Raw genomic sequence first — 23,529 nt, 5'->3', positions numbered from 1 at the left:
GCTGAAATTATTTTCATTAGTATCCATTCATTTCCATGTGCATTTTACAACAAAACTTTCTTCTCTTTTTGTTTGCTTTTTTATTGGTACTGATTTTAATGTATGCCATTTTGGATTTTCTTTCCTTTTCTTTCTTTCTTTCTTCCTTCCTTCCTTTCTTTTTTTTTGTTTTTTGTTTTTTTGTTTTGCCACCAAGTCCAATTTTTCTGGGGAAAATGTTGCATGATCTGAGTTATTTAATTTTTTTCATCAGTTTTTAGTCAATGAGTTTCACAGCCTGCAGTTTTAGCTACTTTCACTTTTATGTTGACCTTTTTTCCCCTGAGATTTATCTTTTCTCCCCCTTGTGGATTTTGCAGTTTTTCATTTTGGACAAGATAGGATTCTTCAACCCACTTTTTATCTGCAACAGATGTTTCAGGTGTGTGATGTTAGCCATTTCCAGTTTTGTTTGGGGTCTCATTTTTTTTGGTAACCTGACCACAATGCCCGTGGGGACCAGAATGACGGGTCAAAATGTCTTTCTTCTTCATGAGTGTGGAACAATCTTGTGAAGTATGATTCTCCCTTGGATTTCTCCTTTCTGGGGGACTAGCACTTTCTTCTTCGTGACAGAGAAAACGGGAGGTCTCAGGAGTAAGACCTCTCCTGGGAAGGACGGTGTTGTCTGTCATCAGATCCCCTGCCTTCTACCCTGTGACCTTCTGAATTCGCACTTAGCAGACATTGGAAGGGACAGCTCAGGGTCTGCCAGGCCAGGAAGCCCCGTGGATGGGGACAAGTGCTCTCTCCAGTATGGGCTGGCCTCCCTGTTGGTCCACAGGGTTGCTGGCCAGAGATCTGTCAAAGGCCTCCAGGCTTCATCCTGCTCCGGGGGCGGGGGGGATGTGGTGTTTGGGGTGTCAGGAAGCCACTGTTCCCGTAGGAAACCCCCTGAGTGAGTGAGGCCGAGGCGTTACTCATGGCCCGCTGCTCCATTCCGGTCACCCGAGACTCTGCTCCCCCGTCTGACCTTAGGGCCAGACCTGCCATTGGAGCAGGGTGTGCAGGGGGAGCCTGCTGGCGGGGGTTGCTGTTCCTTCTTTCCAGTCACGGCCTTGCTGAGCGGTTCCCTGGGACAATTGGACCCAAGGGAAGCGAACTCATCTGTGTAAGTAAACATCCACCTCCCCTCAGAGGAAAAGGCCCTGCTCAGCCTCTCCAGGCAGCTGGAATGGTGCTGTGTGGGTCAGGGTGGGTTTTTCATTTTTGTTTTTGGTTTTTGGGGGTTTTTTTATTCCACCGTTTGTGTGTCCTTTGATTTTTTTTTTTTTTTTCCCTGTCTCCTTCAATTAGGTCTGTGACTGTTCTCAGATGGCTATTTGTATATACAAGTCATGTCTGGCATCATAATTTGTGTCTGTCTAGATCAATAAAAGCAGCTCTGGCCGAAGCCAGCTGAGAACGTATAAATGCCCTTCGACTCCTCCCCTCCCGCAAGATGGTTAAAAGTTCCCTCCCGTTAACCCTCCAGACCACAGCTGTTGGTTGACTCAATCGGGAAAGATGTAACATATCATTTCTTTTGATGTGTTTTCTCTCTATCCTTTTTGTGGAATTTTAGTCCGTGTTTAAACAACTGTGGCCAATTGCCCACTTCAAAGCAAAAGCCCTTCGCTGGGCCTATTTACAGAGCTACCTTTGAGAGAGCAAAGTGTCAGGAACCCATTGGGACACAAATTGTGTCTTCCACAAGCTCTCCCACCCGCTGCCCGCCTGCCGCCCGGTAAAGTGAGCGTGGCCTTGTCTAAGACAGCTACCAAAGGAAGCCGGGAAACAGATTCTTGTGTTATGCTCACTTTGGAGGGAAAAAAGATCTAACTTCCAAGTCTAAGTTCACATTGTACCTTAAGGATTTTAAGAACTGGGTTTTCTTCTGTTTGCTCACATTGGGGGGGGGGTGATGAGCCTCAGATGCCCCAGGATATCTAGTTATGTCAAGTTTTTCTATAAAATGTCAAGATTTATGATGGGGAGGAGGCTCTTCTGCTATTCTCCTCCCTTACTGAGATCTTTCAGGCCCTGGCCTTTAACCCTGTAAAGACGGGACAGGGAATGCTTTGATTTTAGGGTTAAAGATAATGCCTCCGCTCACTTTCCTCATCTATAAAATGAGGATAAGCTTTTAGGGGATTCAGAGAGTTGATACTATAATATATCTGGCACACCGTAAGTACTATGTAAGTTTTTTTTATTAAATAAAACTGTTGAAAATACATTAAAAAAAAGAAAGATAAAGCCTCTGTATTAGCCTAGGCTGGAATTCAGGTGTATTAGGAAATCCTTAAGAATGCAGCAGCACCAGTAGGTCCTGGTGCCGGCCGAGTATCAGAGTTTGGTATGAAAGGTGGCTCACAGCGCCCGCTTTTCCTGTCCCAGTGCCTTTGTCAAGTATCCCTTCTAAAACGAGGTACTCCTAGGCTAAACTAAAAGGCCCCCAAAATGTTGGGTAACTAGATTTTTTGGGGGGGGTGGTGAAACCCTGACCCACCTTCTCCCAACTAAAGATTTGGTAAATCTGTCTGCAGGCACAGGTAGAAATGGTGCCCTTGACCCTGACAAGTCAGTGGATGCAATCCAAGAGGATGCAAGATTCTAGAAGGAACAATAAATAGGAATGGATGACTCGTCTTTTCATAAACGCCACCATCCTCTCTTCAGTCCCTCACTTCTGAAAGGGGGAGTGGAGGGTTGTCCCTTTGACTTCAGGCAAGAGAAATGGTTTCCAGAGGTGGGATTGCTAATTAGACTCCTTTCTTTCTCTGTCCTTTTTTCTCCCTATGCTGCTTCTTGACCTCTGCCCACCCCAAGGACACTGGCCATCCCTCCACAGCCTCCTCTGGTGCTCAGTGGGGCTGGCCACTGCCACAGCCTCGAGAGAGCCATGAGGAAGCACTGCATGAGCTCTGCAGGGTGTTTGAAAATGGCCTCGTTAGTGGAGTGAACTGTCCCAGGAGGTCGAAATCTTCAGGGTAGGAAGCTGGGTAGAGAGCAAGTGGCCTTCTGAGAGCTCTGGGTACAGCATCCTTGAGGTGAGCCAGACTGGTGTGGAGCTAGTGGAGGCCCAGGGCAGCCGTACAGGTTGCTACCCCAGCCTGGCCTCTGAGAGCGAAGGGGGAGGCCGTCACTAATGACACCAGCATAGTCGGTGTGACGGCCGCTGTCCCAACAGGCGGGCATGTGGTTGGGCCCCCAAAGGCCAGACCCTGTCCTTCCAGGTTCCGCTCTGTTTCATGAGGACTGATGCTTCCAAGGCTCAGGAGGACAGGAGGAAGTGCAGAAAGTGGCCCCTGGCATAAGAAGACGGAGCTGGACCCAGTCAGAAGGGGCTTTGGTGACTCGGAATCAGCCAGTGGCCAAACATTGCCAGGACTTCTGATTTCTTTTCCAGAGAGGCCCCAGATTTACATTTACATATGAAACCTCCCAGCTTTGAAAAGATGGCAACTAATGAAAACATCTTAAAAACACGGTTGCAGTCCAAACCCAACATCTGTAGGCTGCCGCCTGTTTTCGACCTCCGGCCTAGACCAGTTAACTGGTGGCAGTCTTCTGAGTTCCGGCAACGGGAAGTTTCTTAGGGAAATTGTCCAGATTGACCACAAGTGAGGTGGGGAAGAGGGGAGGGGAGCTTGACTTGGCCTCCACAGAGCATTCATTTACACAATAAATATTTATTGAGCACCTGTTGTGTTCAGAGCGCTTTCTCCGTTAGGCTGTATTCTCTTTTTAACGTTTGGGGATGAGCTGTGTCTTACTCATGCCGGTGGACTGTGTGTCGTGCACTGTTGGGATTCCATGGCGCTCTCCCTGAGATCAGAACCGGGATGAATGAGAACTTAACAATAGGACGAGAGGATCCGCGTCGAAGGAAAGAACTGGAGACGTGGAACCTGGAGCAGAGGGATCCCAGCCCGGGGACTCTTGTTCTGCCTGGTCCTAGAAGGTCGTGCTAGGACCAGGAGGCAGAAGTCACTGAGGAGCAGACTGTATTCAATGCTGGACGTGGCAGAACTTTCTAATGGAGCTTGGCATCCTGTGCTTGTGGGGTTAGAGGACCTCTCTGCTGGCCTTTCCTTGCCAGAAAGTCTAATGCCTTGAGGCTACCTGCTGCATACACCTAGACTCCTGGGCCTCCATACCCTTTCTGGCTTGTGGCTCTTATGTCTGATGGACGCCCAGCAGGTACTGGCTTATTTCTACCCTCTGGCAGATGAATTTGGAGCCAGGATCCCCCCTCCCAAGAAAAGACAGTTAAGCTCTGACTGGGAGAAAGGCTCTGTTTGCCCAGGAGTGAGGGTTTGGGGGAGGTAGCAGCTCTTGGAAAGTCTGTTCCTGACGCTGTGGAATGTCACTCCCATTTTCCAGTCTCCTGCACCGGGAATTTCAAATTAGGGATAATAGCGACTGCTAGGATAATTTGAGGCAACTAAGGCACAGAGAGCTTAAGTCATTTGCCCAAGGCCGCACAGCTGGGCAGTAAGAAGCCAGGCCCTAGACCAGGTGATTGGCTTCCCCTGCTCTCTTACCCTTTATGCTAACCTGTTTGATTTTTTCATTTCCTTTTGTGTGTTCATTCTTCCATGTGTCTTTTTTCCCCCATTGTTTCAGGACGATCAGGATTCAGGATTCAGATGTTTAATAGCTGGGGTGTTTTTTGCCCTGTGTACTTGGCCAGAAGTAGGAATTCATCACCATCTGTGAACATTTACTGAGCCTCCATGGTTTGCGTGGAATTGTGCTAGAAACCCTCGACCCCAGGGCTGGGTTGGCAATAAACTAGGTCTTTCTGTAGAACTTTTAAGGACAAATCACCAATGGATTGGAAGGCATTTCCTCCAGGACTGGTGACACTTTTTTTTTTTTTTTAAAGATTTTATTTATTTTATTTGACAGACAGAGATTACAAGTAGGCAGAGAGGCAGGCAGAGAGAGAGAGGAGGAAGCAGGCTCCCTGCTGAGCAGAGAGCCCGATGCGGGGCTCGATCCCAGGACCCTGGGATCATGACCCGAGCCGAAGGCCGAGGCTTTAACCCACTGAGCCACCCAGGCGCCCCGACACTCTGTTTTTTACCTTGTTAATGTTGCCCCCCACTTTTGCTTCTCCCCATCCCTCAGGTCAGTCTTGAGTATGTGCCGTTCTTTTTCTGCTCCATGTCCTAGATAAGAGGCTTCTAAATGATATTCCTTGATATGTACCCCCCCAAGCCCCAAGTCTCAGGCTTCTTGGTGGACTGAGAATTAGGCATCTGCTTGGCTTGGAATAGGAGGCTGGCGTAGGGGAGTCAAGAGGCCTGAGCAGGGGCTGCCAGTGTCTGAAGACCTTCGAAAACCACCATGCTAAAAAACAACAAAGCTGTAGGGACTTCAAATTGTAAAGGTGATTTTTGCAAAAGCTTACACAATAGCCTTACAATGCTCACGAAAAGGCCCCTGCAGCTCATCGGGTGGGCCCACCGTGTTGATCTGGAACAGGAGACCTAACCCATGTGCAGGACAGAGCTCAGCATCTGACACACCCAGCCGTTTCCTCCTGTGCCTTAAACACCTGCTTATTTTCCCTGGCATGTCCTTTACTCACTGGGTCATTCCCGGCCTGACCGGACCTCTAGGCAGAAGAGCCAGGTCTCTGGACCCCAGCCCCAGCATCCCTGCAGAAGGGGTGAGGGTCTCTGGGTACGATCGATTCTCTAATGCCAGCCTGAAATTTGGTGACCCACTTTGGGGATGCTTTGCCCCTCAGGGCTTTCTGTTGGTGAACAGTTATTAGGAGCAGTGTTGGCCCAGAGTGATAACTTTTCATGTCAAGTGAGGAATTTGCAGATGTTTTCATGGGAGTAATGGAATAGAAGAGACATTAATGTCACAGATAGGCCATAACTCCTTTCTTACGGAGATCTTTAGCACGTCATGTGTCACACTTTTTTAGAACATAATGCAGCCTGCTCGTGTTTCAGTATGGGCTCTTTTCAGAGTTTGTCATGCAATGAGCAGAGGAAGATATTTTTGACAGAATCTGTTGGAATAATATGTCTGGGCCTTTTGCTTCTTTGCTCCATTTTAAAATCTGGCTTCTGATCATTTTCCTTTTAGAGTTGAGACATTTGTATTGAGATGTAATTGATGTAAATCCAGGGCACGTATGGAAAGTGGATAGTCTGATGTGTTGAACATATGTGTGCCCCCGTGAAACTGTCCCCACCGTCAAGATCATGAGCATGGCCGTTGCCCCCAAATGTCTCTTCCTGCCCCTTTGTAATTTTACCAGTCCCTGAGGTAATCACTGATCTACTTTCAGTCAATGTACATTTGTTTTAATTTCCTAAAATTAATGGGAATCATATGGGATGTACTCTCTCCTTGGGGAGGGGTCTGCTTTCGTTCACCTAGCGTCATTATTTTCAAATTCCTTCATGTCTTTGTCTTGTAATCGTGAATTCCCTTTTACGGCCTGGCATTATTTCACTGTACAGATGTAAACAGGAGTTTTGATCTTAATGTTTGCATAAGCAGAGAATTTCAGCTAAAACTGTCAGAAGTAAGCAAGCTCTATAAAATGTGTATGATCATGTTTTGTTTTTGTATTTCAAGTTTCTCATAGAGGAGTATTTTTTTGTTAAGTATGCTTTGGAAGTTCCAAATATTTGGCTGGTACTTTCTTGGCCCTGAACGCTCTCTTAATTCATCAACCCCCGCCAGTATTTAGTGATGACAGAGCTGGACTTGTAGAGCACAGAAGGACTTCGTGTCATGGTCAGGAGCGGACTCCATTCTGAGCTTTCATCAGCAGTTAGCAGTGCCACACCCCATTGTGTGAAGGCCTGCCGTGCTTGGAGACACGGGACTAGGCCAGCTCTGCAGGAAGGTTGAAGTCTCAGGATGCTCAGTGGGTTAAGTGTCTGTCTTCGGCTCAGGTCATGATCCCAGGGTCCTGGGATTAAGCCCCAAGTTGGGTTCGTTGCTCAGGGAGGAACCTGCTTCTCCCTCTGCCTGCTGCTTTCCCTGCCTCTACTCTCTCTCTTTCTCTCAAATAAATAAATAAAATCTTGGGGGGGGGGGGGAAGAAATACTGAAGTCTTGCCTTCCACTGTCCTGTAAGGGCCGGACCTTGTCTTCTAGCTCTATAGAATGGGAGAGCAGAGAGGCCTTCCTGCCCTCAGTTCCTCTGTGGTCGGGCATTTGTGATTTCTGCAGTTGCGTGGCTCCTGCCCAGAGCATCACGTGTGTGAGAGGGGGCAGAGTGTGGCCAGGACATCCGCCTCGGGATTCCCTCATCCTCACAAAGCCTCTGGCCCACGGTGAGGGAGGGAGGGCACCATGGCAGCTGTGTTCCCCCCACGCTTTGGGGATTTGGGCAGCCCCCAGCAGGTGCCTGAGCGGAACGGTGTTTTGTCGGGACGGGGCGGTGGCGGGGGGGTTAGTTGGAAGTGTGCTCTCTTCGTTGTCTCTTTCTGGAGAATTTCACTGAGTGGCCGTCTGTGTGTGTGAAAAGCCAGTGAGCCTCTGACTAACAGTCACAGATTGTGAGAACAGTGACCCCACTTTACAGATGAGTGCTGAGGCTCAGAGAGGGACTACTTGGGTAGTCCCTAATAGCAGAGCTGGGACTTGGGGGACCCAGACAACTGCCTAAGACCTTCATCTGTGAGGTAGGAGTTCCAGGAACACTTGGCAAATTTTGGGAGGCTTGGGAAGGAAGTTATTAATCTCTCAGCCTGTGTCGAAAGCTGCTCATACTATTTTTAAAAAAGCCACATAAATTGTCCCCAGATGATGTTTCTAGAATGTTCTCATATCTTACAGTCTCCTGAGCTTGTCACCAACTTGTTCCAGGAAGAAGTTAAAAATTCAGGGGTGGGTGATCAGGCTTGTCTGACAATATTTTCTGGCACACGAATGAAAGGTGATAGGTGACACCATAAATTTGTGTAGCATTTAGCATAGGAAAAACCTACATGTAGCCTCACACACGAACCCTTTGACAATCTTGCTGGATAGCCCCTTTCTCCCAGGAAACCAACCTAGGCTCACCCAAGCTTCAAAAGGGAGCCAGAGTTGGAATCCACGTCCTATCTCCCAGTCTCCTCCCATTTCTGCCCGTCTCCCTTCAAGGCACGTAGGTGTGTGGGACAACAACACGACACAGTGGGAAGACCCTGGGCTTTCATGTTTGGGAATTGAGAGTTTAATTCTGCTCTCGCTTGCTGTGTGACCTTGTGGGATAATCTTAATCTCTCTGAATTTCTTTGTCTTTTGGTAAGTGAGATTAAAATATATATATATATAAAGTGTGTAGCAAAAAACTTGCTTATAGAAAGCAGCTGGTTGGTGTTGCTTTCATAAAGGTGAGGCAGGTGCAGGAAAAGCAAAATGAAATGAAAAAAATGCCTGTAAAACAAAAATTAGGGCAGATTTGCACCAACTGTGGAGTGCCCTTTCTTGCACTCAGAAGCTTAAATGTTTTCTGGTTTGGTCCATTAGTCCTTGATCCTTTGCACATTTAAGAAAACGGAGGCACTCACCAGGTGCCTTGCACACGGTAGGTCCTTGTACATAGTAGGCCCTCAGCAAGCACAGACTGGCTGGTCAAGCCCCCTCCCTGTGGATGCTCAGAGCACCCGTGAGTGTGCCCCTGCGTACCCTACACACACTCTTAAAACGGGACAAGATCCTGGCAGAGACTAGACTTGAAAGGTGCCGTTCAAGTCCACGGCAGGTGGTCAGTCTGTGGCGGTGGGGCCTGGAGGCGAGAGATGGTGCCGAGAGCTGGCAGTGCCTGGCCCCAGGGCTGAGTGGGAATCAGGGCAGACCCAGGGGAATGGGAGGCAGGGAGGAAGGGCAGGAGAGGACGTTTCCTTCAGCCATTTAGATGCAATCTGGATTCACGCTCAGTCATTGCGTGTGTTGTGTGTGTGTGTGTGTGTGTGTGTGTGTGTAGAACATTGACATTCGTGTAATGAATGCTCTGAGCCCAGCCCATTCTTCTTGCTGGGAGAGCCAGCAGCCACCTCTTCTCACGTTCGAGCTTTTTAATGGTGTGGGGATACAGTGTGTGGAGACCCAGCTTTATCCCCCTCCTTCTGCCTGACCTAGGGGACAGAGAACACCTTGGTCCCTCAAGAGGGCGCATTCAGGAACCTGATGACCGAAGCAGCTCCCTGGCCACAGGCAGACAGAGGGTGAGGGCACCATACTGCAGGGCAAGAAGAGAACTCCCGAGACTCCCCCCTCACACACACGCATACTCTAGGAGGCCCCAGGAGTGGCCCCAGGCTCTTGCCACCCCTCCCTCAGCCCTGCTTGTTCCAAGGAGCCTGTTTGAGACCTCTGTGATTCACTTCCTGTCTTCATTCAGCTCCTGCTTAATGTCCCCTGTATTGTTACCAAACAATGCAGGCCCCATGGCAGGGGGTGTTAGGCCAAGGAAGGAGAGAGTAGGAGATGTTTCTAGAACTTGGGAGATGGGCCCTGGCTGACTTGAAATGCAGTCTGTGGGGGCCCTGGGGACCCCACAGCTGGGCTGTGGAGGGTGAGAACGGCAGGAATGCTGCCCCTCTGCACAGAGCAGGCCCTGGCCTCCCTGCTCTGGGTGGGCGCCCTGCCCTTTGTTATGGTATTAGCTGCTTTGTCAGCCCGCAGCTGTGATTTCCATTTGGGGTCCCAGAGAGTTTGGGATCATGGGTTCCTAAACTAGAAGAAAGACGCTGTCCCCTCCTGAGCCTAGGTGTCCTCGTGTGTGGGGGAGGGCCGGGGAGGGGGCCGTGAAGGGGCTGAGCTCTAGAGCCCTCCCCACCCCCCACCCTCACTTCCGGGGCCCTGTGGTTCCTGAGTCTGGGAGACAGCACAAGAGGGCATCTGTGGGGCGCCTGGGTGGCTCAGTGGGTTAAGCCGCTGCCTTTGGCTCAGGTCATGATCTCAGGGTCCTGGGATCGAGTCCCACATCGGGCTCTCTGCTCGGCAGGGAGCCTGCTTCCATCTCTCTCTCTCTGCCTGCCTCTCCGTCTACTTGTGATCTCTGTCAAATAAATAAATAAAAATCTTTAAAAAAAATAATTTAAAAAAAGGCATCTGTGTGCACTCCTGCGACCGGCTCGCACTGCATCCAGGCCAGCCCCGACAGGAGCCCTTCTGCGGCCTGTCACACCACGGCTCCCTCACCTTTCCCCTTTGAAGCCCCCTTCTCTCTCAGGACGGTGTTTGATAGCCGCTGGATTCCTTCGTGTCCCATCACAGCCGTGGCTGTTGGGTTGGCTGATCCGGCAGTGACCTTGGGGGTTTTTTGTTTTGCTTCCCCCTCGCGGAAAGAGTCAGCCTCACCCTCTGCCCGGAGGTCCCTCTTCTGGTAGAGAAGGAAGGCATTTCGGTGGGCGTCCTCACTCTCGGTCACACATTTGCTCCGCTTTAGTTGGTGCCACAGCTTTGTTCCCTCCAAGGCCCGCGTGCCTCAAGGCGGTGAAGGAACGGCAAGTTTAGGCACGGCCACCTTAAAGCCACGGGTCTGCGGGATGTCGGCGCTTGGAAAGCAGGGAGCCTCCAGGGTTCGGTGACCCCCATCGTGTTCTAGCTGGGGTGCCCCGGACCGAGGGGCCCTCTTTTTCGGCAGCATTGCTGCAAACGCTCCACTCCCCACCACTGCCAACCCTGGGGGTCTGCGTGCTCTCCCTTCTGGGACGTCTCAGGCTGGTAAAGTCTGCAGTCAAGAGATATTTGTGAAAGAAATGTATCACAAAGCCTTGTAACTCCTGCCGGCCCGCAGCCCGCCACAGATGACCTGGTGCTCTCTGGGGCGGCAGGTGGAGTGGGAGGAGCTTCCTCTCTCAGCGGTGTGTTAGCTTCTCGCGCTTTCCCATGGGCTGCTTCAGCATGAGTGGCGCCCGCGGTCGTCATCCCTTGTCCTCCTTTGCTGTTCCACCTGTGCCTCTCGAGCCGCTGGTGGCCTAGAGAACGTGGCTGAGAATGCGTCTCAGGCTGTCACATGGGGCTGTGGACCCCTGCGCCCGGAGGCTTGGCATTTGATTAGGGTCACAAGGCGGGTGGGGTGCGACCTGAGGTTCCTGTTGGCTTCCCGCATCTTCTGCTGGTGGAGGTGCCGACCGACCATTGCACTGTCACGACCTGCTTCGTGAGCAAAGGTAATATGCGAGCCTTGGGCTCCTTCCTGGCTGCAGGGAAAGCCGAGCTGGGTCTCCTCGCCCTCAAGGAGCTCCTGTCTTAGTTGGGAGGAGAAGCCAGAAACACCTAGAAGTTCCTTCATCTCACCAGGCCAGTGGGGCAAAGTGCTGAGGAGTCAGGGGAACATGGGATGGCAGTACCTGTGACTTTGAGGAAGGAGGTCAGAGAGAGGGCATTCTGCTGAAGGAGCCACAGAATGGGCTCTGTTTTGAGCTAGAGACAACATGAGGCCCATCGGAGGGCTGAGGAGAGTCTCCGGACCCATATGTCATGGTGGCACGCCGCCGCTGCCAGCTGCAGATTTCTGGCTCAGGGAGCAGGGGCCCCACGTTCATGTGCTGTGGCTGCACGTTCCACTTCTGCTGCTCGGCTCGGTTAAGCACTTTGAATTTCTGTCCCTGCAGATCAGGCCTCGAAACATTTGTCTATCTGCAGACGGGTGGGGGGAGGTCTGATGAGGATTAGGGAAGTGGGTTGCTTGCAAAAGTGGGTTGTTGCAAATCTTGGCTAGGACCGGGTGGGCCGAGTATGGCGGGAGTGGTAAGTGCCGGGGACCCACCCAGGGGAGGCTCTCCTGGAAGCCTGTGTTCCTACCTGGGCTGCAGCTTTCAGTCAAGGGCCATCTGGTACATTCCCAACACTTGCCTGGCTCTCTGAAGTCCTCCCCTGTTGATTGGGAATTCTTACCATCCTGCCCATAGGGGTTCTTGGCTGTCTTAGGTGAAATTGCCCCCAATGAACCAGAACCTTTTGTTAAGGTACAATAGGAAGTCTGTCCCCTTAGAATGAAAGGAATGCTAATTGGTGCTTAACTGTCCTCAAGATACCGGTGCCCAGAATAGAGGGACAGCCATCCTTTGTTCCCAGTTAGATGGAAACAGCTTCTGTAAGCCTGTAAACCGTGGTCCAGAGAGGAGGAGCGTGTTTGGGGAAGGTCAGGGACTGGCGGCCAGCAAATGCTGTGTTTTCTACATACAAAGGTAGCTATTTAATCTCAGGGTCCTTACACTTTTTCTAGAAACGGGATCATTCTTCCCCATCCCCCCGTACTTCCGGCTCCCCCACAGTGGCTGACCTGAATGGTTTGAGGATTCTAAAGGCTTTGGGGCCTCTCTTAAAAACAGGGAAAGAGCTGTAAATGTGGTTAAGACTGAAATGCGGGAATGTTCCTTTTCCAACCCGTATTATATGGTGTTTTGTGAGGAATCGTAAATTTGGAGTTTGAGTGAGCGCTGCCTCTCAGTGGGAATGTCCCCGCGTTGCCCCATTTACCCTTTGCATGTTCTCTAACATTTGTGGCATTGTTTTATCTCCCTGGCCGGTGACTCATAATTAAGGAAGTCAAAACTGTGCAATTAACACAAAACCTCCTTACTTGCCCTCTTCACCTCTGCACCCCACCCCCACCCCTTGCCCTAGACACGAACACCAGCCTGACATTTTCTGTAAGTCTTTGGAAACTTTGATGTGTTTTGATAGGACAAGGCAGCCAGTTATCATCACCATCACCTGGTTCCACTTGTTTAACCCTTAGTGTCTGTGAGATCTTCTAAAAAAAATAAAAAAGAAGAAGAAAAGAAAATGCCACTCATAAACGTGCAGTCTGCCCACAGGAAGTGATTCACGGTGCTCTATTCATGCAAACCTGATGGGGCAGGAGGTGGGAGGCTGGGAACCGGGTCTGGGAAAAGACAGCCTAGAGAGGACACTCAGACCTTAATGGTTTCTGCTTTGTGGAAGAAAGTGAAAAACAGAATGACTAAGAGTCCTGTAATAAGAATTGTTTGTTTAGTGAAGTGAGCTAATGTTGAAGTTCACTGGCAGATAAGACAAGAGAAATAGTAGTTGTCAGGGGAGAGAACCTTCTGGTAGGCTGCCCTTTTTATTTTTTAGGGAGCAAAGATATTTCTCAGTCTTTTTTGTTTTTGTTTTTGTTTTTTTTTTTGCAAGAGTGTGTGGGAGGAAGAGGGTCGGGGTGGGGCAGCAGAGGGAGAAGCAGACTCCCTGCTGAGCAAGGAGCCCACCACAGGGCTCCATATCAAGACCCTGAGATCACGACCTGAGCCGAAACCAGAGTCAGATGCTTCATTGACTGAACCATCCAGGCGCCCCGATCTTTCTAGTCTTAAAGCATTTATTCGTGGCAGGTCAAGATCTGTATTTCAGCCCCCTTCCCCGCCCCACCTGCTGCAGAGAAAGAGCTCAAACCAAGATAATTCTCTAATAGTCCCTTTTTCTTTTCTGTTTGTCTTTTCAGCCAAGGTTAGACTTTTGAGGCTAGTAAAAACATTTCTTTGCCTAACTGCTCATTTTTGTTTCCCCACCTGGAGCAGCACATTGTCAGAGCGGAGGAATCCTTTCTGTTCTGGTTGCTTCCGTCTTGTGGGTATAGCCTGGCATTCTATTTTGTTTTCTCCTGAATTGAAAAAATACAAATCCATCCGTTTCCCAAAAGCAGTTTGGAAACCAAGCCTCTAAGTGTTGGTTACGGGCTGTAGGAGGCCTGAGGCCAGAAGCACCCAGTAGGATAAGAGGAGGTTTCTAAACACACCTGGATTTATGATTCCAGTTCAAGCTGCCTGTGTTTTATGAGGTGAGCTTTAGGGATGGGGGTTGTAATAAAACTTGGGCTCAAGTGTACTTTTTGCCTTGAGGCTATCAGAACAGCGCTGAGGGCTGTGAATTTCCTGAGTGAGCTCTTTAAAAATAAACAAACGATCTTTGGGCTTAATTCTACTCTGAGTGAATGTTAACTGGCAGAGGGAAATGGCCTTCCAGAAAGTTCTGAGAGGCTTGGGAACTCTTCTTTCCCCTTCTTCCAGTAACCAGAGACCAACCCAGATCTCTGGCCTCTTCCATGGCCTGAAGTTTCTATGATCCTGGGGATAATCAGGAAAAAGCAGCCCATCAATCTGGTGCTTGGCAGGAGTGGGGGTCGGCGGGGGCTTCAAACACCGAAGCTGTTAAATAGAAAGATTTCAAAAGCAACCTCCTCCTCCTCCCCCTTCTCCTCTTCCTCCTCCTCAGCTGAGATTTAATGACTTTATTTGCACAGGGGGAAGGGAGGGGACAAGCACAGTTGTCTCACCAGAGCCCAAGGACAATCTGTTAATTCTAACACAATGAACACTGCGTTTTGAGATCATAGGGAACTGGGTTTGGGGGTGTGACACCCAGATTCAAGGCCAGGCACTGTTTTTTGCTGCTCTGGACAAGTCTCCCAGCGTCATGTGCATCTTTTACCTGGAAAGTGAAAGTGAGGATACCCACCACACAGGGGCCCTGTAGCCAGTGAGATAATGAGGAAGAAATGCCAGGTAGACACCTGCTCTGAGGTAGAAGTTGCTTCTGTCCCTCATGCCTGACCTGGGCCAGAGGATTTCCTTAACCCACAGGTTCTCAGGGGACCCAGGGGAGTGAATTTGCCTGCAAGGGGACATTAGGCAATGTTTAGAGACACTTTTGGTTATCACAACTGGGATTGGGAGAAGCATCTATGGGCAGAAGCTGGGAGTGCTGCTGTACACCCTCCAGTAGAGAGAGAAGCCCCTGACACACATACAACAGAGAATCATCTGGCCCCAAACATGGCGGGAGCTGAAACTGATCAGCAGCCCAGCTCGCTTTATGGCCACATGCGGAAAAGTTCTTGGTCTACGTGTGCTTAGATGATTATGATTAAGCTGAGCTTTCTCCACGCACCAGCCTTCTGGGTTTTTTCCCCCCCAGGAAGCATGCATTCTGTGTCCAACCCTGGCCCCTGAGGAGAGAGGAAGAACCCAAGTTCCCCCATGATCTTCATGTGTTTCCCACCAGGTCCGACCCCTTTCAGACGGCAGGACGAGGTGTTCCTGCCTTGAGGTTCTGCCCAGAAGGTTCTCTCAACCTCTGGGGCTCACTGTCAGGGCTCATCTGCCTGTGGTCCTCGTCCTGGACCTGAGCAGCCTACCCCGGCAGGCTAGCAGGGAGAGGGGGGAACCCTACTTACGGAGTGGAGACGTGAAGAGGAGACTAGCTGCCACGCTGGGGCAAGGCACTGGGGGCCCAGGCCTGGGCTGGGCCTTTATGGGGCAGTCACCAAATTTGACAGCCTGAAGCAACGGATGTTGCCCATTTGCAGGTTCCAAAGGAAATTGAGTTGTCCTTGGTGGAAGTGGTGTGGAGGATTGTGAAATCCTGTGCTGAGCTCCTCCCAGGCTAGTCTAAAGTGAAATGTTCAAAAACGGGCTTCTACTTTCAGAACTTGCTGAGAACACATGAAACCGGGCAAGAACGTGTGGTCCGTGTGGCAGAGCTCATAGCGAAACCTCAGTTATCCAGAACCTACCCCAGCGTACACTTCACCAAGCCAGCTTCCTCCTTGATGGCCCCAAATGACAAGGACAGGCTGATGTCAGAAATTTTTCTTTTCTTTAAACTCCACCCAAGACAACTTTGCATATGTCTGGGACCAGTGTATTCTGCAGACAGCTCGATTTTCTTAGTTTGTTGGTAGCTTTTTTACGTTTGTGTAATTTCAAGCCTTCGCAAGTTGCGGTGGTAAGACAGAATCCTGTCTCCACTGGAGTCAGCCTTGGCTCAGTCCTGTGTTTGAATATGAGTCCTCCCGAAGAGGGAGACCTTCGGGCCCCTTCAGATGCAGTACAACAAAGAACATCTCACTGGGTTGGAATTCCCAGGGTGGGAAAGTAGAATTGTACACGTTACAGACTTTGTCAGTGCATTAGCTGGGAGGCTGGCTCCAGGGAAACCCTGCTTGGGGGAAGAGCCTCACTCTGTGTTCATTTGCTGGGTGGCCTGGAGATGCTCAGTCCACCATTCTGTGTCCTCAGCCACCAGAAGAAGGGATCGGACAAAATCACTCTCAAGTCCCAGCTGTGGGTAATTCTCTACAGTGAGTTTTCAGGTTTTTAGCTGACATGGGACACATTGTTCCCTGAATGTTGGGTCTCTGTGCTTTGTCCCCCACAGCCAGGAGACTCTGCATAACCCCCCCCCCCAATTCCCAGGCAGAAATTCTGCCCAGAACAAAGGCTGCTTTGATTTCAGCTGTGTTTGTCAAAGGGAATGGATGCTGGGTGGACCCCCAAATCCACTGACCCTCTCAGCAGCAGATTTTTCTGGGCTTTTTGCATTTGCTGCACTCTCATAGCATTTCCAGGGCCATCTATGGCACAGAAGAGAGGAAACCGCGTTCTGATGTTGGCGTGGTAAGGAGCAGCAGAGAGCAGGGCTCTCAGGCATTCCACTCTGGCCCAAAGGCCTGCCGGAACCAGTGCTCGGGGTCTTGTGAAGTCTCCAGAATGTTTTCTGCCGCCTTGGATGGTCTGCTGAGTGAGCACCTAACCCAAAGCCGAAGTCACTCAAGCCTTGCTTTTAGTTTGTACCAGGAAAACAAAACAGAAAGAAAACCCACATAGCTGGCAAAGCTCAAGAAAAGTGTAAAGATTTTATTGCATGTGAGTGGTCTCGTAGTTCGTGGCTGGCTGGATTGTCGTCGAAGGGAGGAAGGGGAGGCCTCATCCCACTAGTGTGGGAGGGGAATGCAGCGCTCGGTCAGAGCACATGGACCCGACCTGTCCGCCACAGCATTTGTGTTCAGGGAAGTGTGGGTGTGGGTTTGTGGTATTAACTGGTAACCCCAAGATGGGAAATAACCCCTTCTTCCTACACTAAGATATAGCAGATATTTTGGGGGGGAGAAATGTAATGGTAGAGAACAGATTGAGATGCTGTGGATACCAGAGGTTTGGGTTTGAGGTTAATGGGCTAGTTGAACCACTTCAAAAAAAGAGCAGTAGTTGAGAAATTGTGGTAAGTTCCCATTTAATTCAAATGGGCTCTGAAAGCCTAGAGAAGGTTGTCCTCCACAAATAAAAATGAAGTCCTTTTGAGATGGTTACGTCTTCTCTCTGTGTCCTCTTCAAGGTCAGGAAAAAGCCATGATGCCCCATTTAGAGTTAGAGAAAAGAGTGTCACATTGTCTGACTTCACTTTGTATTAACCCCGGGACCTTAGCAAAGTTGGGAAACCTTGTCAGTGCTCTGTTTCTCCATCAGGATGTGATGATAAGGATACTTGCAGGTGTAGCTGGAAGACCACTGGTGGCGTATCAGTCGGCTAGCGTTGAGTAACAAACACTCCAGAAGCTTAGGTCAAAACAGCTATCTTGGTGCTGGCGTGGGCTTCTGTGGCTCACCTGGGCTTGGCGCCTTGTGTAGGTTTGGCTCAGTCTGCTCCCCCCTGTGTGAGACCCTGGGCCCAGGTGGGGGCCAGCAGCTTCCCCGGGGGAAGCTCTTCTTGAAGCAAGGTAGAAGAAGACAAGCAGAAGTGCACAATGGCTCTTGACCTTTTTGCTCTTGTTCCCTGGGCCAAAGCTAGTCCCTAGCCGAGCCCAAAGTCAAGGGCCTAGGAAGTACACGATACCCATGGGAGGAGGAGCAGTGGAGCCATCTAGTAAAGGGCATGGATATAGAGAAGGTGGCTAACTCATTCTGAGACCAGCAAGGTGCCTGGCATACAGTAGTAGCAGCGATAACTTCTGTCACTGGTATTACTGTTGCGACTCAAGAGGCAGGTCAAAAAAAGAAAGCTTATCTCTGGAAGAAGCTGGAAAAGTTAGTATCACGTGTGTTAAACAAAATCGATTTTGACTGAACTAGGATAGTGTTAACAGACCTACTTTTTGTTCACTTGTTCGACTGCTGCCTGGTCTGTGGGAGGTATGCGGTCAGTATTTGCTGGTTGGTAAGAGGCCCGCTTCCCTGAGAGGCATGCAAGCGTAGAACGGCAGAAAAAGCCCCATTTACCCTCCCTCTCCTGAATTTCTCAGCGCTGCCCTGAGTTTGAATCCTGGGTCCGTCCTGCGCAGGTACAGGTCTTGGACAAGCCCCTTCAGTTCCGAGCTGGGTGGAGGCTGGGCAGACCCGGGGTGTTGCCATATTTTGTATTCTCGCATAATAGCAGTGCACCTGGCTCACAGCTCGTGCAGAATCAATCTTGGCGTGTTTCTGGAACTTACGTGCTGTGCTCCCAGTCGTTTGCGGGACCCCTACGTCCAAATCCTCCCGTACTTTGTGGGGGCTCCCAGGTGGCTGTGCATTGCAGATCACTGGTGACAGAGGCTGTGAATGGCCCGTGGCAGGCAGTGGGCCCAGTCCCACCCTGTCCCCCAGAAGCACTCTGGCAGACTCTGCCTCGCCGTCAGCTCTGGGCTCTGGCATGTCCACATCCTTGGCTCTGGCTTCCACCACCATTTTGGGACACTTCACGGGTCCCACTTGGAGCCAATGGGAGGAAACCTAATTTCCTGCCACAGGAAATGGTTCGGCTGGTGAAGAATATATTTAAGGATTAAAACCTCTGTCAGGGGAGCTGGAGAGGGTTGCTGGAGAAAGACTTGGAGGTCTTTCATTAGGAAGCCACTGGGTGTGGGAAGAGATCTCCGTCATAAACGGGGAGGAGGCCCAGAGGCCGGCTCCTGGGACAGTGCTCTCAGCCTCAGCCACTGGTTTGGGGCTACAAGGAAGGGCTGGGTCAAGGGGCAGAGTGGGTCGTAAATAGGCCCTCTTTTGCAACAGAGCATGTTCATGGTGTAACATCAGCTCGGAATTAAGACCAGGGAGGATTTCGAGTGGGATGGAGGGAATGGGATGGAGAATTAACACCGCCAGGGGTGGTTCTGGGCAGCCCAGACTCTGATACAAGAGGAGTAGCAGCCAATGCCTGAGAAGAAGTGAATGGCCCTGAAGCAGGGGCATGGACGAGATGACTTCTGGAAAATCCTGCCAAGCCAGGCCGGTGGTCACATGCTCGTGAGCTGGAGAGTCTGACCGTCTCCCCACCATCGGGGCGCAGCCTGGCAGCCAAGAGGGTTTTTAGCGGCAGCCTAGTGCAGACTGTGTGATCCCAGGCGAGGAGCCTGACGTCTCAGACATCATACCCGTGTACCGTCCTCACAAGCCTGGCCTGAGCCGCACTGCCCCCCACCCCCGCGGTCCCCCCACTCCCTGCACAGCACTGTGGGGGTGCTGCTCTGAGCGGAGGAGCACAGAAGACTTGCAGACATCAGCAGCACTGGGCTAAACAAAGCCATGGTCCCGGATGTCCAAGCCGGGGAGGGGGCTGGGGTTTCTGAGCGCCCTCCTACGCACGTCGCCAGGCACTGTCCCGGCGATCGAAGTAACAAGAGCCGAAAACAATAGTGACAGTAGGACACCTTGATTGTGTCCAACTCTCTCCCAAAAGCATTCTGCACCGAGGATCCATGGATCTTTCTGGCAATCGAATGAAGGGGTTTACATTTCTGGTGGTAAAAAATTAAGACCAAGACCTGAAGCAATTTGATAAAGTTTATACGGTCCTCGAGCACAGTCAGTCTTTGAATCCAGGTTTATCCAAGTCCAAAGCCCCAAAGCTCTTGCCTTTTCTCCCTCCCTCCCTCCCTCCCTTCCTTCCTTCCTTCCTTTCTCTCTCTCTCTCTCTTTCTTTCTTTTCTTTCTTTCTTTTTGAATAATGGTGTCACCGACGTACAACAAACTGCATGTATTTAAAGTGAACAACTTGAGAAATGTTGCCATCTGTCTACACCTGTGAAGCCGCCTGTGCTGTAAAAATAGTCCACATAACCTTTAGCCCCTCATCTGCCCCCACTCCCGTCCCTTTGCCCCACCCCCAGGCCACCGCTGATCTGCTTTCTGTCACTCTGGAGAAGCTGGCATGTTTCCTTTAAGTTACTCCGTCGTGGGGCAGAAACCGAGTCCTGGCTGGCTTTCACTCGGCATAACTGTTTTTAGATTTGTCTGTGTTGCATGTATCGATCATTTTTACGGCTGAGGAGCGTTCCTAGGTGTGGATGGATCCCGGTCTGCCTGTCCGTTCACCTGTTGAGAAACCCGGGGTGACTTCCAGTTTGGGGCTCTTCCTGGTAACGTGGCTGGGAATGTTCATACACAAGTCTCCTAACGGACAGATTCTTTCACTTCTCCTGGGGGAGGAAGCACTTAGTGGGATGAGGGGATCGTGTGGGAAGTTGATGGTTTGAACTTTTGAGGAACTATTTTGAACTTCCAAACTGTTTTTCCAAAGTAGTTACACCGTGATCTATGCCCACCAGCATCGTCTGCAGCACAAGGCGCTCCCTGCCCTCACCAGCCTGTGGCCCGGCCCTTAATTGTAGCCGTTTGGACAATTACGAAGGGGTGTCTCATCGTGGTTTCAATTTGCACTTCCCTAATGACTAGTGGTGTCAAGCATCATTTCATGTGCCTCATTTACCATCTTTATATCTTTTTGTGGCATGTCTGTTCAATTCCTCTACCTGTTTTTGTTTTTGTAGTCGGGTTGTTTGTTTTCTTAATACTGAGTTTTCTGGGTTCTTGATCTATTCCAGAAGCAGGTCCTTTGTCAGATGGAGGCTTTGCAGATATTTTCTCCCAACTTGTGGCTTTTTATTCTCTTAACAATGTTGTTCAAAGACCAGGAGCTTACATTTCGATGACCATCCGATTGGTGAGCTTTGTTTTTTTAGCAGAATATGCTTTGGACGTGGTGGTGTGTGAGCCACATGGGCCTGGCCCAAGGCCACCAAGATTCCTTCTTGTGGTTGTAGTTTCAGTCAGAAACTGTATTAGGACCCATCTCCATTAATTTTTGTATAGGGTGCAAGGCGTAGGTTGAAGGTCATTTGTCTCGCATACGGATATCCAGTTGTCCTGGCACTGTTTGTTGAACAGACAATCCTGTCTCTACTAAATGGTCTTTGTCGTTTGTTGAACATCAGCTGTCCATTTACACGTGACTATTCCTGGGCTCTGTTAGGCTCCATTGATGTGTTTCTCAGTGGTTTGCCATTATCACACTGCCTTGGTTACTGGGCTTCCCTTGATTTCTAAAAACTGGTAAATCATGTATACAATTGAAAAACTCAGGTCTTTCCAGAATTTTAAACTTATTTTTATTATTTATGTATTATTATATTATTATTTCCAAGAGGGCTTTTTTTGTTTGTTTGTTTGGTTTTGGTTTTGAGCAGTGGGGGGCGTATGGAGAGGGACGGGCAGAGGGAGAGAAAGAATCCCATCAGACTCCACACCCAGCACAGAGCCCAACACGGGGCTCGATCCCACAGCCCATGAGATCATGACCTGAGCCAAAATCAGGAGCTGCATGCTTAACCAGCTGAGCCACCCAGGCGCCCCTCTAAGTGTTTTTTATAATAGTTTGTAAATGTTCTGGTTTTAGGATTATAATATCTTGTCTCCCTGAGAGTAGTTTTCGTTTCATTTTGTTTGAAAGGTTCTCTGCTCCCTGCGTTGTCTGAGACTTCCTTTTTCTCCCCCACTTACTTCGGTCCCCATGCCTCTTGTTGGAGGCTTTCTTTAAATGGTTGAGGCTCTGGCTGTGCGTTCGTATTTACGAGTGAAGCAGTAAAAAGCAGATTGAATGCTCCGTGTTTGACATTGGCAGGTGAGCCCCCCTGTAGGGTGAGCTGGCAGGAACAGGGCCATTTTGTTGGGGGTTCTCCAAATGTCAGTACTGCATGTCTTGCAGGCTGGGCTGTTAATGTCTCCAGCAGGTGGGATCGGCGGGGGGACGTGCCTGCCTGTCACCATCCTGGGTACCGTGTGAGCAAGAGACGGTCGACAACATCCTGTTCCCAGCCCTCGCCTGACCCTAGCTGTGCCGTCATGGTCCCATCTGGAGCCCTGCTCTCCAGTTCATTTTCTGCAGAGAGCAGACCTGTTTCTCACTAGTTGGGGGGCTCAGGGAGGCGAGCCGACCTGCCTGTCTCTTCCATAGACTTTCAGGCTATCCTCCTGTTTTGGCCTCATCTTGAGAAGTGCAAGGTGCCCCCAATTCCCAAGTTTTTCCCAGGTTCTGAGAAGCAAATGGAATCCCTTTTGTTGGGTTCCTCTGAGAGCTGCCTTGGTTTCCGCTCACTCCACTCTGAAGTCAGTTCCCGCTTGGCCGTCTCTGAGTGAGTTTGCGCGCTTCTCCTACTGGCTGTCGTGGGCAGGACAGAGGTAAACGGATTCTTTCAGTTTGTTGTAGGTGATGGAAGTACATTTCTTCCCCTCCCTCCCCCCTTCATCCGTTCCTCACCCCTCCCCTTCTCCTCTCTTCCTTCCCTCCACTACCTTCTTCTACCCACTCCCATACCTCCTCCCCTTTACTGTCTCTCCTCCTTTCTCCCCCGTCTTTCCTCTCCCTGGAGCCTTCTATGCCATAATCCTTTGGGAAGACAGCCGAGCACTTTATCTTTGAGAGGAAACAGCCATGAAATGCAGAAAGGAAGAGATGAGGGACGAGCAGACTGAGGTTCTTGACCTACAAGTGCAGTGCACCTGTCCTCCTTTGCCACCTCGATGCCCCTTCCTGTCCCTCAGTGGCAGAAACCTGTAGCGACCCCATCACAGCCCATCTCACAAGCAGACATTGGCCCCGTCAACCTGTATCGTGTCAGAGCTGCACATCTGCGTGGCCGTCCCATGTGTGCCCTCTCCGTGCCCTTTCCCCCCTCACAGGTCCCCGAGCAGGTGTGAGGTCTCGGGTCTAGTCCTGTCTCTGGGGGGTGAGCTGCCAGCCGAGAGTGTCCTGGTTCTGGGGGTTTCTGATGTCAGGGCTGTGTGTGAGGGTCTGTCCTCCTTAGGAGCGCCCAGAGCATCCTGTCCCCTCCTCCTTCTCTTCCTAAAGGCTCTGGCCCAGATACAGAGTTGCCAGGAGCTTCAGCTCGTGCTCACTTTCTGGGGCCGTCTGCCCCATGGAAACCGAGACCCTTCTCTTGTGTTAGCCCCCACCGCCCCTGCTCTTGCCCTGTGTTATTGTTAGCTTTAAAACAAGAGTGTCATCCCCTTCAATCAGCTAGGTGGGGGCTGAGGGGCCCCCTCCATAGCCCCAGCCCTCCCTCACTGCCCACCTGAGCCTTTCTCCAGGGCCGCCCCTGGAAGAGGCCACTTGGTGTTCAGCAGGCTCTTAGCTCGGGCTTTTTTCGAACACTGAGTGACCGTGGCCACTGTCCTCATCTGCAGGCACTCGGTGGCTTTGCAGGAGAACAGGAGCAGCTGAGTAATCCTGTCTCCACTTATCCCTTCCCACCCTCCCTTTCTCTCTTCCACAGCCTGGTCACTCACCCCATTGCCCCAGGGCTGCTGTCCCATGCAGAGAGACTGCTAGTGCTTCTAGTGGACACTGAGCTGTGGGGGGTGTGGGGGCAGGGGATTTGGATTTTCCAGACGAAGTAGCTGAGAGTCCCAGAGACCTCATGACTTGCCCAGGGTCTCCCAGCTGGGAGAGGAGAGCCTCTTGTTGACCCCAGGT

General features: G+C 50.7%; 1 protein-coding gene across 2 annotated transcripts in view; it reads left to right on the top strand.

Annotated features, from left to right (window-relative positions):
* Window positions 1-23,529, top strand: part of SMAD3 (SMAD family member 3) — a 113,399-nt gene that overhangs the window by 64,753 nt on the left and 25,117 nt on the right. The window contains exon 1 of one of the 2 annotated variants that reach the window (XM_032864631.1): window positions 21,660-21,678. The exons of the other annotated variant lie outside the window; for it this stretch is intronic. The gene's annotated coding sequence lies outside the window, so the exon portion shown is untranslated. Of the gene's footprint in view, window positions 1-21,659; window positions 21,679-23,529 lie in introns of those variants that run through there. 2 annotated transcript variants of the gene reach the window in all.

The sequence above is a fragment of the Lontra canadensis genome, unplaced genomic scaffold (assembly GCF_010015895.1).
Source record: "Lontra canadensis isolate GAN:19392208 unplaced genomic scaffold, GSC_riverotter_1.0 scaffold28, whole genome shotgun sequence".
NCBI classification, from domain to species: domain Eukaryota; kingdom Metazoa; phylum Chordata; class Mammalia; order Carnivora; family Mustelidae; genus Lontra; species Lontra canadensis.
Note: the sequence above shows the minus strand (reverse complement) of the source record. Positions and strands in the feature narration are given on the sequence as shown.